We start from the raw sequence: 18,255 nt of genomic DNA on the forward strand, positions 1-18,255 counted from the left end.
CTTCCTCACCAACCGGTATAACTACACGGAGTAAACATGGTATTTTCAAACCCAATCCCAAATACTACTCTCAAGCTTTATCTGTTTCTTTTTCACCTTTACCTAAATTTCCTCTTCATGCACTTCGTGACCCAAACTGGAAGTTAGCCATGAAAAAAGAATTTGATGCCTTAATTGAAAATCATACTTGGGATTTGGTGCCGCGTCCTCCTAATGCTAATATCATTCGGTCTTTGTGGGTATTTCGTGTCAAGACCAAGTCCGATGGCTCTTTTGAGCGCTATAAAACGCGTCTTGTTGGTGATGGTAAATCTCAAAGGGAAGGCATCGATTGTGATGAAACTTTTAGTCCGGTTGTGAAACCTGCTTCTATTCGCATTGTTTTAAGTATTGCTCTTTCCCGGTCTTGGTCTATTCATTAGCTTGATGTTAAGAATGCTTTTTTACATGGTCACTTGACTGAAACTGTTTACATACATCAGCCTCTGGGTTTTCGTGATCCTACTCGTCCTGATCATGTTTGTCTTCTTCGTAAGTCTCTTTATGGTCTCAAACAGGCTCCTCGTGCTTGGTATCACCGGTTTGCTACTTTTGCAACTACTATTGGCTTTTCTAACAGCATTTCTGATAATTCCTTGTTTGTTTATTGTCATGGCTCTGATATTGCTTATCTGCTATTATATGTGGACGATATTATTCTCACAGCTTCCTCAGATTCACTTCGTGAGTCCATTATGTCCAAACTTAGCTCTGAATTTGCCATGAAGGATTTGGGTCCTCTTAATTATTTCTTGGGTATTGCTGTTACTCGTACTTCTACGGGCCTCATTCTCTCTCAACAAAGGTATGCCTCTGAAATTCTTGAAAAGGCTGGCATGTCTCAATGTAATCCTGTTGCTACCTCCGGCAAACTTTGTGCTAGTGCTGGTTCTCCTTGTGAAGATCCTACCTTGTATCGTAGCCTAACTGGTGCTTTACAGTATCTTACTTTCACTCGCCCAGATATTTCATATGCTGTTCAGCAAGTTTGCCTCTATATGCATGATCCTCGCATTGAACATATGTCTGCTATTCACCGCATTCTTCGCTATGTCAAGGGTACTCTTCCCTATGGTCTGCAGTTACATCGTTCTAATATTTCAACTCTTTTGTCCTATACCGATACTGATTGGGGTGGCTGTCCTAACACTCGCCGCTTAACTTCTGGTTACTGTGTTTTTCTAGGTGATAACTTAATTTCTTGGTCAGCTAAACGACAACCTACTGTTTCCAAATCCAGTGCTGAAGCTGAATATCGTGGTGTTGCTAATGTTGTTTCTGAAACTTGCTGGATTCGCAATTTACTTCTTGAGCTGCACTGTCCTATTACCACAGCTACCCTTGTCTATTGCGACAATATTAGTGCCGTTTATTTAGCTGGTAATCCGGTCCATCATCAGCGCACTAAGCATATTGAGATCGACATTCATTTTGTTCGAGAAAAAGTTAAACGTGGTGATGTTCGGGTGCTTCATGTTCCATCTCGTTATCAGATTGCTGAGATTTTCACCAAAGGCCTTCCTCAAGTATTATTTGATGATTTTCGTTCCAGTCTCAGCGTCTCCAAACCGCCCGATTCGACTGCAGGGGTATATTAGAATATTAGAATATCTTAGAATATCTTAGAATAATATCTCTTTGATTTCTTGCTTATTTTTGTATAATCTTTGTGATTATGTAGAATATTAGGAAATATTTAGTTTCCTAAAGTATAGTGTCAATCTTGTATATATTGTCATTAACATTAATGAGAAAGGCAACCCGAGTCATTCTTACATATTTAATTTTTCTAAACATCAATTTAAATAGTTGACTTATTCAACTAGCTGGTCAAACAAGTCTGACACCCAACAGTCATGCCATTAAAACTCTATTATTGCTTTGTTTGTAGTTCAAATTTCATTGGATGTCTACAACAATTGTTTAGAATTCTTGTGTTGTAATTTCAGTTAACATTGATGGTGGCCTTAAAGCTTAAATGAAGTTGCACTAATCATCTTATCATACATCAAATTAATCAAACATTTAATATAAAGATTGAAAAATCTCTGTATCATTGTCATTTAGTCTCGCTATTTAGAAGTATTTTGTTGATTCGTGTTAGCAATTATGTAGCAAATCAATAATCAACCGGTTATTTTTAGTCGTCTCAAAAATTAATGAAATTGAGTAAATAAATTACTTTTAAAAACAGATGAAATTGAGTAAATAAATTACTTTTAAAAACAAAATAAGTTGAATGATGCTAACTTAAAGTCAGCTATATTAGATAAAGTACTAATTCAAATTTATCATATAACAAATTTGCCATTTTTATAAACTAATTGGAATATTTTTATAAAACTAATCTACTAGAAATTTTTGTTGAATGGAATGATACGCCCTCCATTCCTTATTGTAGTTACCAGAAGAAATGTTTACGGAAATTAAGAAAAATAGAATTATTTAGATAGTGAATATATCATTTTATTAAATAATAAATTTGATAGAGGAAAAGTGGGTATCATAAATAATATAAAAATATTAAAAGAAGTAGTGTGAAAAAAATATAGAGACCAAAAGCATGTGGGAACCATAAAGAATATAAAAATGTTAAAATAAAGTTACTCAAAGATATGTGAAGACCAAGAGCATTATTAAAGTATTAAAATAAGTATAAATAAGGTTATTTTTGTCCAAAATTTATGATATAATAGAAAGACTTTTGGTGGGAACAAATAAAACACCCTAACATGGCAAATGGGAACTCCTTTTAAGGAACAAAGAGAGTATAAATTAATAAGGTTAAAATATAACATAAGTTATACAATTATTAAAAATTACATCCTTCGTTCTTTTTTGCTTTTCTCGTTTACTTTTTGTGCAATTTTAAAGTAAATTTTAAACCTCAATATCTTTAATTACGCATGATAAAAAATCATAAAAAATACATAATAAAAAGTATACATTAAGACGAATCTAACGAGATCTTACATTGATTTATTTTATCTTTTAAATATATCTCAAAAATATTATTTAAATTTTCTCTCTCCTTTAGATGGAATAATCTAAATGGAAAGAACATTAGAGAATGGAGGAAGTACCTAACATAAAAAAATATATGGTTTAATTAATTTAAACAAAAATTAAAACTTATAAGGGGTTTTTTGGGAGGAAATTATTTTTAAACGGTGGGTTAGTTAAAGAGCTAGCATTTATTCTTCTAGATTAAGGAATATACAATAATGTTTGTTGTAAGTAATTAATGTGTATTTTTCAAATGACATTATTGATTATTCTTAAATTGGATTTGTAGCCCTTTTTTGGAGTATAATAATAATAATAATAATAATAATAATTATTATTATTATTATTATTATTATTATTATTATTATTGTTGTTGTTGTTATTACTATTATTATTATTATTATAAAAAAGATGAGGAGATAAGAGATATTACCATTCTAGAATAGTTACTTATTCAAATTACATAATTGACAAAAATACCAGTTGTTATGGCTTCATTTTGATTTATTTTTATATATATCTTATAGTAAGGAAAATATTACTCTCTCCAATTCCTCTTTGTTTGTCTACTTTATTTTTTGCACACATTTCAAAGCAAATTTTAACTTAAAAATTATTATATATAAAATTAAAAATTATAAAAATTATATATTAAAATTCTTTGCACCAAGATGAATATAACAAGATCTCACATGAATATATTTTGACTTCAATATATACTTCAAAAATCAAATTTAAATTTCTATCACCTAAAGTCAAAAAACATAAAGTAGACAAACAAAAAGGAACAGAAGGTGTAGTCATAATTGTTTTTCGTTAGCTTTATCATTGTCGTCACATAATTGCAATTTGTCCCGAAATACTTAACTTAAAGTATCTTGATTATTTAAAATAATTGTGAAGACTAATTAATTTATAGATTAACAAAATTATTAGTTATGTTTTTTCAATTTTATATATAATGTCAAACATTTTTAATAGATTTATCGGCTAGTCTCTTGAGAGACCGTTTCTTTGAGAGACGTATCTCAAACCCAACCCATTAAGATTAATGTCTACTTACTGTATTCTTAATGCCTACTTTCATTATCCTTAATGCTTACTTAACGTATCCTTAATGTCTACTTTCAATATCTTAAATGTCTACTTACATCATTTTTAATGCCTACTTACAATATTTAAAAAATAAATTATAGGCTGACCCGATTAGAGATCTCACAAGAATTTGTATAGATTTATTTATGTTATTATTTTAGATATATAGTAATATCAAAAGTAAATTTCGAATGAATGGTCAAAATCTACCTGCGTGGTGTAGAAAGGCCATTTAAACAAAATAAAACATAGACTGACAATTTAAATTAGTTTTGCAAGATAAAAATTTTAGATAAAAAATTTTGTGCGTTTTATGGAGAATTCGATTGTAACTATGGAGAAAAGTTAGGAACTGACAAAAACAAAATAAAATCTATTCAAAAATAATTTATATACGCAATAGAAAAATCATTGAATAAATCATCTTTAACTTACAAGAAAATTTTATTCCTCCTGTTTAAAGTCATCTACAAACTATTAGAGTTTACTAGTGTAAAAAAACCCGTACAATGCACAAAATTATTGGTATTTGTTGAAATATAGTGACTCGAACAAGTCATTATATGGGATGAAGATTTGGGAAATGGATAACGCAGGTCGCCAGACAGAAGGTTGTGTGCGGGGCGCGGAGGCGTGGGCCGCGAAAAACTACGCGGCGCGCGGAGCACTGCGATTTTCGCGGGAAGTTAGTTTTGCCACGTTTTGGCCGGTTACTCTTAATTTTTGACGGTTTCTTTTGTATTTTCTTAACCCTAATTTCTTTTTATTATGAGGTATACTATAAAAAGTCCCGATGTAATTAGAATTAGAGCATATGATGCAATGCAAAACACAAAGTGAGGAAAACTAAGAGAGAAAAAGCTTGGAGAGCTATTGTTGTGGTTTCTCGTGTTGATCTTGTAATCTCCCGGTTTATAGTGAAAAGTTTATTCTCGATGCCGGTGGATGTAGCTATCACGTTGATAGTGAACCACGTTAATTTCTCGGTATGATTTTCTTTATTGTTTATTTGAATTTTTATTGCTTTCCATTATTATTTTCGATCTTTGCTTCTGCTGTCGCACAACAGTATTAAAATATAAAAAGTATTATAATTTTTAAACAATCTTATCATCAATATAACAAATCAATTTGATGATAGATTTAATTTTTTACTTCTTTTTAAAGTATACTATTTCATATCTTTGAATTGAGTGTTTTTAAAAGGAATGTCAATAAATGATATAATTAATGAAGCGAGAAAATAATTTGTGTGGAAGAAATTAAAAAATATTTAACATGTATGGATAAAATAAAAATAAAGTGGTGTGTCACTATCCAAACACTTAAGATGGAAAAGTGAAAAAAATTATATCTATAGTTTATCACAAATTCTTGTATGAAACGGTTTCACCGTGAGACGTGTCTCATACTTGATTTAAACAATCCAAGAATAGAAACTTTTAATATAATAGACTTTTTATATGAGCTCGTCTCACAATAAGACAGTCTCATAAAAAAGGGCTGTTAGTTTATATATTATTTGCTTGCAAGGATAAAGTATTCAAGTTGCATTCCGTTCACAGCTTGCAAGGATAAAGTATTCACGTTGCATTCTGTTCGATAAATTGTTTAGTAAGGAAGTTTATTATATGCATATTTTATTTGAAGATATTCATATGTAAAGTCAAATTAGATGGTGATCTCATCCTTTACAAATTCAAATATCTTTATTTTTTTTCCCATTATAATGGTAAATTATCCTTCTTTTATTAAGTTAAACCCAACAACTTGTGAAAATTTGAAAAAAATAAAATGATTTAATAACTTTATTCAAAAACAAGCTTCGTTTAAATTTTTTTTCCAAAATAAGTGTCCTTGGCTCCAAAGCTAGGCTTTGTGTGTACTCGCTCTTACTAACAGCGAATTAAAACAAATGATCAAAAAATTAGTCAAGGGTGAAGTCGTTGTTACTAACAGCGACTTAATGGTTGACTGGTCAAACCATAATGTCGCTGTTAGTAACAACGACTTTATGCGTGCTAAATTTCTGCACTTCTCCTTCTTCCTCATTTTACTTTACTTCGTTTGAGAGCCCTAATAACCCACGAAAATCTCCTTCTTCTTTCCACCATTAAAATCAACTTCAATCCTTCAATTAATCTCATTAACTTCCAAGTTTGTACTACTAATTAATTCTATCATCTTACTACATTCACTTCAGGTAATAATTTTTTTTTCTTTTTTCAAAAATTTAGGGTTTATATTTGTTCATGAAGTTTCAATTAAATGCAGGTTCATAAACTTGTAAATTACTACTCTTTGGTGATCTACAACTTATTAAGGTACCTTTTTATTATAAATTTTTTTAGTTCTTTTTGTTTTTAAAAAGTATGTCATTTGTAGTGGTCATTTATACTTAAACTCTATAAATATGTCAAATGTACTTGTTATTTGCCATGATTTTCATAATGTGGTTGTTTGTTCATGAATTTAATGTAGAAAATGTTTGAATTTAATGTAGAGAATGTTTGAATGCAAACCCTAATTTTGAACAATGTACTTACTTTCTTATGAACTTGATGGTGATGTTGATTTTGTACGTATTGTTGTAGAAATGGCTTCATTTCGTGTGATTGTCGTATATTTTTTGGAATGGTTCAATTCGATCAAGTAGTAGCAATGTTAAGTATGTTGGGGGAAGATGTAAACTGTTTGCATGCAACTCAAACACGGACTTGAATGAATTTAAACATCTTATATGCTCTAAGATTGGCATTGACACTACAAGAAGTACTGTTAATGTAAGTTTTAAATACAATATGAGTAGAGAATTGTTAGCTCTTTCGGTTGAGGATGAGGAGACAATAGATGTAATGTGGGAGTATTCAAAGTCTACTTCTATTCCTTCTTTAGAGTTATATGTAGAAGAGGTACTCCTAGGGAATCAAGATGTCAATGTTGTAGAAACAAAAACATTCCTGAATGTAACTTCTTCTGCTCCTTCTCCTACGTCCTTCCCTACCCAAGAAACCCAAAATCCCATTATGCCATCTTCCTCTTCTCCTTCTAATGAACCCAATCAACTTCAAATTCAAGTCTCAAATGATGATACTTTTAACTTAGAAGATACAAATGAGCCTTAGGTTGATGTTAGTAGTGAGAGTAATGAATTTGTTGAAGCTCCTTCTGAGGACGATGTGGGTGTTGATGAGGAGGCTCTAGCTAATGACATGACCTTACGTAACATTCCAACAATCGTTGCTCCTACACCTAATGCACTAGTTCCCCCTTTAGATGAACACGTTGAGGACAACTCTTGGAGGTCTTGGGCATGTGATACAACCTACACCGATGAAGGAGATTTTCAAAAGGGTATGATGTTTGATAACAAGGATGCCTTGTTGGACGCTGTTAGATTGTATCATATTCGTAGGAACGTTGAGTACCGAACTGAGACTTCAAATCAAACCGTGCTTACCTTGAAGTGTAAGAGAGAGTATGCTTGGAGGCTAAGGGCTAGGAAGAGCTCCTATTCACCTTCATGGGAGATTGTTACATATAAAGGGAAGCATGGGGGTTGTGTATTAAGTACTGAAAATGTGTCAGTTGGACAATCTTCCGTGATTAACAATGTTATTAGAAATTGTGTTGCTGAAGACCCATCAATTAAGGTCTCTGTGGTGCGACAAATGGTGAAAGACCAATTTGGTGTCGAAGTGACCTATAAGCGGGCATGGTGTGCTAAAAAGCAAGCCCTTCTCTCCAGCTATGGGACATGGGAAGACTCTTATCCTCTCCTTCCTTGCTTCTTGAAAGCAATGCAAGTTTCTAACCCCGGGACTGTAGTTGAGTGGTTCTTTAAGAAAGATAATGATGTTGGTGTGTACGTCCGTCCTAGTATTAGAATTTTCCAACGTGTGTTCTGGGCTTTTAAACCTAGTATTGAGGGGTTCAAGTATTGAAAACCCCTTATTTCCATTGACGGAACACACTTGTACGGTAAGTATCGCCATACATTATTGACTGCGATTGCTCAATATGGGAACAAGGGAATCTTCCCACTTGCCTTTGCTTTGGTAGAGAAGGAATGAAAATAGCTGCGTGGTCTTGGTTTATAGCGTGTCTTCGTAAGCATGTGATGCATAGTCTAGGTTTATGTGTTATTTCTGATAGACATGCGGACATTCTAGCAACCATGGAGGAGCTGGAATGGCAACCTCCAAATGCCCATCATAGGTTTTGCTTGCGGCATTTGTTATGTAACTTCAACCGTCAAATGGGTAATGTGAAGCTGAAGAAGATGTATGGAAGGACTGCAGAGTAAAGACAACCACATAAGGTCATCCAGGGATTGAAGGCTATTGGTGTTGCCAAACGAGAAGCTCTTTTTTGGATTGATCAAGTTGGTGATATGTGTAAATGGTCAATATGTCATGATGGAGGTTATAGGTATGGTGTTACTAAAACCAACTTAGCCGAAGTATTCAATAATGTGATGAAGGGTGTACGTTTCTTGCCTATAACTACACTTGTGGAGTTCACCTTCTACCGTGTTAATGATTATTTTTTTAAAAGACGCGAGAATGCAAATGCATGGCTAATTGGGGGAAGTAAGTACACTTCACACGCCACAAGAATTATCACCTGTAACACTGAGAAGACAAACTTCCATGAGATCGTCGCATTTGACTACAGACAAGGCATTTTTCAAGTTAAGACTGGACGTGGTATTAGAGGATCCGCCAAGGGTGGTAAAATACAAAGTATGGATTTGAGAGAGAAGAAATGCACTTGTAACAAACCCTCCATATATCCCTTACCATGTTCTTATGTTCTTGCCGTTTGTATTAAAAGACACTTATCGTATAAGCGTTTTGTGGACTTCTGCTACACTAGCCAGAGCTATGTTAATACATATGAATCCATATTCATACCGTTGATTGATAAGAGGTCATGGCCTCAATACACCGGTGTTGAAGTGATACACGATCCAGATCACATTCGTGGACTAAGAAGACCTAAGTTAAGGAGGATTACCAACGAGATGGACGAAGGATCAAGGAGACGCAACGCTTGTCGACGGGCTTTAGTCACGGCTTTAGTCGAGCGGTGGTGCCAAGAGACACATACCTTCCACCTACCTCTAGGTGAAGCTACTGTCACTTTACTTGACGTAGCTGTGCTTACACGGCTTCCCATCGAGGGACATGCCGTCTGTACCGTTGGACGCCAACTCGAAAGTTGGCAAGATATAGTTCATAGGGTCTTAGGAGTCCGACCTCCCCCAGAGGTAGCCAAAGGGAGTGGGTTGCACAGAACTTCTCGCACCTCCCTGAAGGTGCTAATAAGGCTACCATTGAGAGATACGCTAAGGCGTATCTCTCATATCTAATTGGTGTTGTCTTGTTCTCCGACAAGACTGGCAACAGGGTATAGCTTTTGTACTTAACGTTGCTTGATGCGCCATGGGCGGTCATCTCCGGTTACAGCTGGGGTTCTGCAGCCCTAGGTTATTTGTACAGGAGACTTTGTGACGCTTCACGGAAGAACGTGAAGGAGATCGTTGTGCCCCTAATTATTCTCCAGGTAATACTAACTTTACATGTTATTTCTTTGTTTCTTAATTTGTTCTTATGTTTCGTTTACTTACTTATATTTGTAATTCATAGCTTTGGGCGTGGGAGCACATTCTCATTGGGCAACCAATAAGGACTGTGGGACGCGGTGCATTTGCGCCACCAATTCTTCCACCCCCAGATGTGTCGTATGGATCGCGATGGTCCTTTGATAGACGTACAAGGACCCACACAGGATCTGGCGTGGGCTTCTACCGCGATTAATTGGATCTGCTTCGAGCTGACCAGGTAAAGGCTTCACTTACTAGTCTTGTAACTATCACATTGCGTATTTTATTAATTACATTTTCACGTGTAGTTTTGATGGGACCCTTACCCCGCTGAGGTATACGCTACATTGCCTCAGCACTCAGGGATATTGTCTAGGGCGTGGAGAGCATCTGTACCTCTTACTTGCTTCGACATAGTCGAAGTGCATCTCCCTGAGCGCGTACTGCGCCAATTTGGGATGGTACAGGGAATCCCGTCGCCATGTTACACAGAGGCTGAGCTCCATCACAGCTCACGCAAGGGTCGGGAACCCAAGAACTGGCTCGAGATCAACTGGCGCCATATCCCTTGTTGGGAGCACAGGCTAAAGCTGCTAGCCCAAGGTGCGTCGATCGATGCTGTAGGCGCACCTACTTCGTCGGATTACATGTAGTGGTTCCTCTCCTTCACTCGTCGATGGATGACACCATGAGGTATCATCGCAGTCCCCAGTACGCTCCCGCAGCATCAACGATGACACAGTTTGTAAGTATTTTTCCATGTTGATTATTATCCATAGAACTTACATATTATAAATTTCATTAACTACAAATTGAATGCAGGCACAGGGCATTGCAACTGTCATCAGCTCCAGCCAGGAGGAGCCTGTACAGGAGATTTCCCAAGGCATACTACTGGGGACACAGTTTCAGCACTTCATTCCAGAAGTCGATGTGCCTGACACCACTATGGACGAGTAGGGGTCATCTCCTCATCATGCCGACGTTCATCTTGAGGAGGTAGACTTAACGTGCCCTAACTATGGTGTCGGGTCCTCATAGGGTGCTGGATCATCCCAGTATCAATCACCTCCCTTACCCGAGTGTCATGCGACCGCCTCTTACTATCGTAGGAGGCATAAAAGACCGTCACAGTTAGAGAGGGTACAGGAGGAAGATTAGCATTAGTATACTGTTTGTATATATTAAACATTAGTAACGTTTTTTATATATTAAATATTTGTAACATGTGGACTATTGTGTATATTTTATAATATGTATGTAGATGTGTATATATTTTTATCGTATTATCACATGTTTATTATGTATGAAATGATGTTAATTACTCAGAGTTTTCGACGATGAATCATTCCACCAAGAATTAAGTATGAATTTAATCAATATCAAACAGACACTCATACTCAAATAGGGGAAATACTTTGAAAAATTTACACAATTTCAATGATGTTCAACGAATCCATATCAAATTACATAGTTCATTCGTTAAGTTAAACCACAGCTGCTAACTAAGATTGCTTCTTAAACTTTCTCATAATTCTTTCAGTCTCTTCTTTCCTATGTGTCATATCATCTATTTGTCTCTTGAGATTGAATACCTCATCTTTAAGCTCTTGTTTTTTCTTTTTCAAGCCATTTGGTACCCTCCGGAGCAATCCATCTAAAGCATGTGCAACCTAATCTTTCAACCAAGTAGAAAGGACAAGCAAGAAAATCACGGCCATGATCAATGTCGCTACAATCTGTATTAATCTCAACTTCATAACCACAATCACAGAGCTCTTCAATAGGATGCTCCTGTGACATCTACGGAACACATATGATATAGTAACATAAGTAAACATTCAAAAATAATATTAACATTTATAAATTGAGAATAATACTAACATAATACTTTATGTTACCTTCAAAATCGATTAACTAGAACAAGAATGATGGAGTTTGGATACAATGAAGTAGGGAAATGATGGAGTTATTTATAAAACATAATAACAACAGCTATTTTCAACTTCATAACAATTATTTTTCAATTTTACAACGGCTAGTTTAAATCATACAAAAAATTCAATAACAGTCAAACCAGGTCAAAGGTCAAGTTGTTGTTACTAACAGCGACATTATGGTTTGACCAGTCAACCATTAAGTTGCTGTTAGTAACAGCGACTTCACCCTTGACTTGTTTTTTGACCATTTGTTTTAATTCACTATTAATAAGAGCGAGTATACACCAAGCCTAGCTTTGGAGCCAAGGACGCTTATTTTGGAAAAAAGTTTGAACAAAGCTTGTTTTTTGAATAAAGTTGATAAATCGTCTTATTTTTTTCAAATTTTCACAACTTGTATCGGATGGCGTACACAATTATAGAGCTTATAATTGATAACAAATTTGTTTCCTTCTGAAACGGTTACTATTGATGGTGTGTCATCTCCGAAAATTAATAAAATAAGCCTATCTACAAATAAAAAAAATCTAAAATAAAAGTCTTTATATTTGAGCCTAAGGTCAGGTCGAACAAGAGAAAAAATTACTTTGTTTGCTGTTAGTAACAGCAAACAAAAAAGAATCAATATCATAACATTTGAAAGGACTAAAAAATGACAATTAGTTTGTTCGTTATTATCAACATCAAATAAGCATTGTTTTTAAATTTTCTATCCTTTCAAAATTTATGACATTGTTCCTTTTTGTTAGCTGTTACTAACAGAGAACAAAGTAAATAATTTTTTTTGTTCGCTGTTAGTAACAGCGGATAAACCTGACTTTAGGCTTACTCTCAAAGACGCTTATTTTGGAAATTAAAATTTTCTGAAATCTATTTTGAATTTTTTTTATAAAAAACTTATTTTGTTCCATTTTTAGTCATCTCCTAAGTCCCAACAAAGAATATGATTCTTGGTTTCGCCAAGACCGTCTCCTTTTTGGTGCTCTTATAGGTATCTTATCTCCAACTCTAATTGCGTTAATAACTAATGCTACTGCTTCTCTCGATGTTTGGTAAACATTGGCTTCTACATTTGCCAATCCCTCTCGTGATTACGTAAATAAAGCAACTCCAATATCACCTTCGTCACACACTCAAACTCAAACCAATTTGTTCAATTCCTTAAAACTATTGTTGATGAACTAAAGGACTTGATGGAATACATTCTTGTTGGCCTAGGTCAAAAGAATACAAGTCTATCTCAACGCATGAGTTAGGATGTGCCTACGTACCCAATTTGTAATTAATTATGGTCACAACTCGTGTCATGGGTCGTGTTGTGCCTCAATATCCAATTTCTTGTCTGCAGCTTACATGAAACCCACCTCTATGTTCTTAGGTCGTGCTAGGCCATGACACGGGTTGCATCATTTCATGCCAGGGCGACCCACATACTAGCCCAACTCACTCTCATCTTTAAGCAATAGCAATACTAGTTGTGGGGCCGCGTGCTACGCACGCGGTACCCCAAGTTACATTTTTAAATTTTATAATGTTATTTTATACATTTTTATTAACAATAATACGAGTGAAAATATTGAAATATCAATGTGCTGCAATGGTGTGAAAGATTCAAGGTATATAAGTGTATGTTGAGGTGTCCATGTACAGTTGATGTGTCATTGTTGCACGGAGCTTGTGGGATATTGGTGATTTAAGGTTCTGTTGATGGTTTAATGGTCCACAAAATTATGCTTTTCGTTCATGTAGCATGTTTGCATGAGACGAGGACTTGTATAAATGAAAGCAGTAAGTATGATACATCTTGCATGAATCCTTGTCTAATCACTTAGTAACTAAATATTTTTGTTTTGTGTGCTTTCACTAAAGCTTTAGCAAATGCTTTCTTGTCTGTTGGTGTTGCTGCGATTGATGAGGAAATTGTTGCAGTGGCTGAAACCTATTACTTGTAAATGTAAGATACCATTCCCAAAAAAGGAAAAAAAGGTTTTGAGATGGACAATATATTAGTGATATATATAAACTATTGACTAAGTTAAATATAATTAATTAGTGTGTTTACCATAATAAATATCACTATAAGTATGTTAGTCTAAGTATAATTAATTAACATTCAATACTCTACAATTAACAGGGGCTTGATTCTCCCGCAATATATGAACAAAATTAAACTAAACTTAATTGCTTAGAATTTAAAAATCTCAATGAGTAAACTATATTTAACTTGAAACATGAGCCGAACTTAATATAACTTACCGAATCGTGAAAATTGGAAAATGTCCTCTAGATCGCCATGGCCATGAAAATAGATGTTCACTGCAAGCAACAAATTAATCACCATGCACCAAAGCATTTATCAATTCCAAAATGTAAGCAGCAACAACGTGAATCCTAACCCCTAGAAAACAGAGCAATGGAAATACAAATTCTAAGTTCCAATTCAGGACAGTTTCAAAGAGTAATAATAGCAACAAATTTATGATATCAAGCAACACATAAAGTTGTAATACAAAAGCAAAGATAGTACTACATGTTCAATTAATAGTTAAGCAAAATGAACATGGTTGTGGTGGGCTAGCATGAAAAGTTAGAGCTCCTGATAATTGGAGTAGCCAAACAAGTGTTCCAAAAAGGCAAAAATATTTAAGATAGTGTTTCAAAAGCTAACATCGTAGACAACTCAAGCGTTGAAGTCCAATACATCGGAAGAAGTAGTTGCATCCGAAAAATCTAAACTACGCTTCACTGTCCCTACATTCTTTGATGCAGATGATGGTTGTGGATCATTTGAATGAGCAATAGTCAATAGAGCTAGTACAATTTGCTCTGATGAATGAGTATTGGTCTCTACTTTATGTGATGCATATGATGGTTCTGGAGCCTGTAAATAAGTAGCATCAGTTAGTTGAGGGGGTCTACTTTCTTGTGATGAATGAGTCTCAGATGACTTGCAGGCCAAGTGTTGTGGGTTTGTTGAAGTATCTGGTGCAATTGCAATCGATTTTAAGAACCCACTTTAGCACACCACTTTTGGATAAAGCGACAGTTGGACCCAGCTGTATCTCAATCGGTTTCACTCGTAGGGATTGAGCAATGTCTTGATAAGATTCAATATGTTCCTGTTTAGTGAAGATAAAACTAATAGTAGTAAGTGTACTAATGATTAAAGTTACGAATTTGGCAAGGTTAGATTTTAGAGATTTTTCCCTTACATAAGTAGCTAGACTATGTAGTTCATCGATTGTTTTTCCAAAGAGTTCTACTATGATGTCATTGAATGTAGTTAGTTGGATAGAGCCCGTGCTATCGTGGGCGTCGAAAGTGAGCGCTAATCTGATAGATGACAAGAGCAAAAATTTTATATGAGAGTTTTTAGTAGATAAAATTGTACATATAAATTTATGAACCAACCGTGGCTTAGCGACGCTCTCTTTCTTGTGGCACCATGGACATTCAAAAACTTCATTCCTTTCATTGTCTGTCTTTTTATTGCATTGATCACACCCTATAAATTTTCTTATATCATTGTAGCTAAAATTCTCGAGCAATGCTTTTATCCAATATCGCTCTTCTTGGATAGTATTTATTGCCTGTGGAATTAAAAAAGGGTTAGTTTTACTTGATTGATACTTCTTATAATTCTATTTTATAATGATTGTTTTTGGATATATATGTAGCAAAATTATAAAGGAATATAGATAATTAACTGATATAATTAGAAAGGTAGATTTAATACCGTCTTGCTTTTGATGAAGGCAATTGTGGTTAACTGCCTTTCGTTTAAGGGCGTACGGGTCTTCAGGATTTGTGTTTTGCGCTCGTGAAGCAAGGATCCATGAGAAGAGGCCCTATGTTAAAAAAAAGAACATGTATTGATGGAGACATATAACTCTTGTGTGTAAATGCATTATTAGGAATCGTTTATAGATTACGTGCTGTACTAGTGGCTTAGAGAATCTGCCTTGTCACCAGTTGGTGTTGGAATGATTAAAGACGACATCGTAGTTAATAGGCCAAAACCTAATAATTTTGAAAGGCAATTATCATCGCATAAATGAAGATGGCAATGGGTTTATTGAATATTAGAGTAATAAAGGGAATCATAAAGAACAAAATATGATAGTAAGTATACCCTTGTGTGATGTAACCCTTAGAGATGTAAAACCAACGATTTGATTTTCAGCAGGTTTTGTTTTAAAGAAGTCTGCCATATCATTTCACGCCGACACAGTTAAGGGTTGATGTGAGCTGCATGAGGTAGCTCAGAAAAAGTGTGAAAAAGAGGTTGGTCAATGAAACATATAGAATACAATAGATAAATATATTTAAAAAGCTAAAGTGTGCAACACTATACCTATGATCAGTGATAATAATTCTGACACGTTTTTTTGTTACTCAAATGCACCTTTTACCATGCGCTTGTCTCCAATGAAAAGAACAACACCAATTATATCTAAATAATAAATGATTGGTGATAAGTTACTTTCTTGATAATGTATTTATAACTTATGTGTAGTTATACGCATAAGAAATTAAATATGTTTGATATAAATGATATTAGAATTGTTGAATATACGCACCAAATCTATCATAAGGACCTGCTGTTCTTGGAATAGTTGCTATTGAATGATACATTGGACCGGAAGCTTTTAAAGAAGAACCAATGGCTTGAATTGCAATTCGATTACTGAATGTCATTTGATATTCACCGATTCTGGTTTGGTACTTTTCGTCGACGGGCTTAATTGTAGGATTTGAAATCAGATACTCATGATTTTGCTGAATTAAAGAATCATAAGCTTGTATGTCATCTTCATCTTCAAAGAGGGTTGCTCTCATAACATCACCCTAATAATAGTAAGGATCAAATAACAGTTAGCTTAAAAACGTAAGGTTGATTGAACAAAAAAGTTGTTATTGTTTTGTGTGTATACCTTTTCATCTTGCAGCAGAAGGCGTTGGTATTTCTTTTTGCCTGGTGATTGGAACAGTCTGGACTTCTCAATGACCTTGATTTTTTATGTATTGTTGATGTGTTTGCTAATTCATACAAAGTAGAATACTTTTCCGTCATGTCTGCAGCGTCAGAGTAATCAATAATTGTACACTAATAAATAGAAATGTGCCTAGTATCAAAGGCAAAATGAACAAAAACCGAAAATAACGTGCCAAATCCAATATAAAGATGAAATGAATGTTTAGGATTGCAAACAAAAGCATTAATTAGTGTGAGCGTTCAACATTTATGCCAAATATCCATATATGTTGTTTTAACAGGTTGGCGCTGCTGGTTTGATCCTGTACAAGCTTATACAAGGCTGCATTGATGTTGTTAGGAAGTAATCGAGTCCATGATTAAATGTGGGTTGGTTGAGAAGCTCGTGCAGTTACAAAGAATAGAGGCCGAGTGCAGCGAATTGTGTCAGATAAGAGTGAATACAAAAATAGATATAAATAGCTGTGGGGAAGTTAAGTTAAAAGTATACCAGGGGTTATAGAATTGAATCAAGATGAAAGATAAGAGCAAGTAGGCAATAACTTTAGAAGTTGCATCAGTAAAGGAGAAAAAGAGAATAAATATTCAAATTGGCTCATTTTTCTCAAAGTCAAAGATACTGTACTTGCTCACAGAATAGTTAGTGCACAAACCAAAGCAAAAAAAAACAGAGTATAAACAACCTGGAAGCAATTCCTGAAAATGCTTTAATCACAAACCAGAGGGAAAACAACACAAATCAAGGGTATCTTTGATCACATTTCAATCACAAATGATTTGTATTTATTTCATTTAATTACACACTAATTAGAGCAGAATAAAAATGAACTGCATTATAGTAGATGCTGAGAATGCTTAACAATAAAAAACAAAACAGCAACTCATTGAATGGTATCAAAAACATTTTGAATTTAAAAAGCACATAAAAGAATAAAAGTGTAATCATACCTATATTAAGTTGAGACTGAAGTTGTAGCAATCAATTTCCTGTAGATTTGTAGAAAGTGAAAACACAAATTAGATTAACAAAGCACAAGTATATGTTCGTGTATTTAGGCAAATTTGAGAAAAGGAATTTGAGTTACTTGTGTACCTTTTTAAGTGCAAGAGTTTGTGTATGGTTATAAGATTAAATATATGTGAAGACTTAGATTTTATAGATAGTTGTAGTGGTTGAAGTCCAGTAACAGCAACTCAGCAAGTCAAAGTTAAAATAAAAATCTGTCTGCTACAATTCAGAAGCATGTGCACCTAATCTGTGTGCCAGAATTAAGAAGCATGCGCAAGCTACTGATTTGATTGTGTATGCAGTAGTGTATGTGGTTACTTGCAGGGTATTGATTTTATGGAAGATATGAAGCTAAAATCTGTCTAAGGAACACTGGGATTTTTAGGATTTGTATACTTAAGAGCTGTTGGTACTGTTATTGTCTTGATTTTATCTTATTGTTTCTATCTGCTGTTATATATATTGGTATCTGTGGGTTTACTTTCAAGATGGAAAATTAATAAGTAAGCATGGATAAAGAAACTTACTTTGGAGTATAAATGAGGAAGTAAATCAAGAAACA

General features: G+C 34.4%; 1 pseudogene; it reads right to left on the minus strand.

Annotated features, from left to right (window-relative positions):
- Positions 1 to 14,265: 14,265 nt before the first annotated feature.
- LOC130804550 (uncharacterized) lies at positions 14,266 to 17,800 on the minus strand (annotated as a pseudogene).
- Positions 17,801 to 18,255: the final 455 nt, after the last annotated feature.

This window comes from Amaranthus tricolor, chromosome 17 (genome assembly GCF_026212465.1).
Source record: "Amaranthus tricolor cultivar Red isolate AtriRed21 chromosome 17, ASM2621246v1, whole genome shotgun sequence".
Lineage (NCBI taxonomy): Eukaryota > Viridiplantae > Streptophyta > Magnoliopsida > Caryophyllales > Amaranthaceae > Amaranthus > Amaranthus tricolor.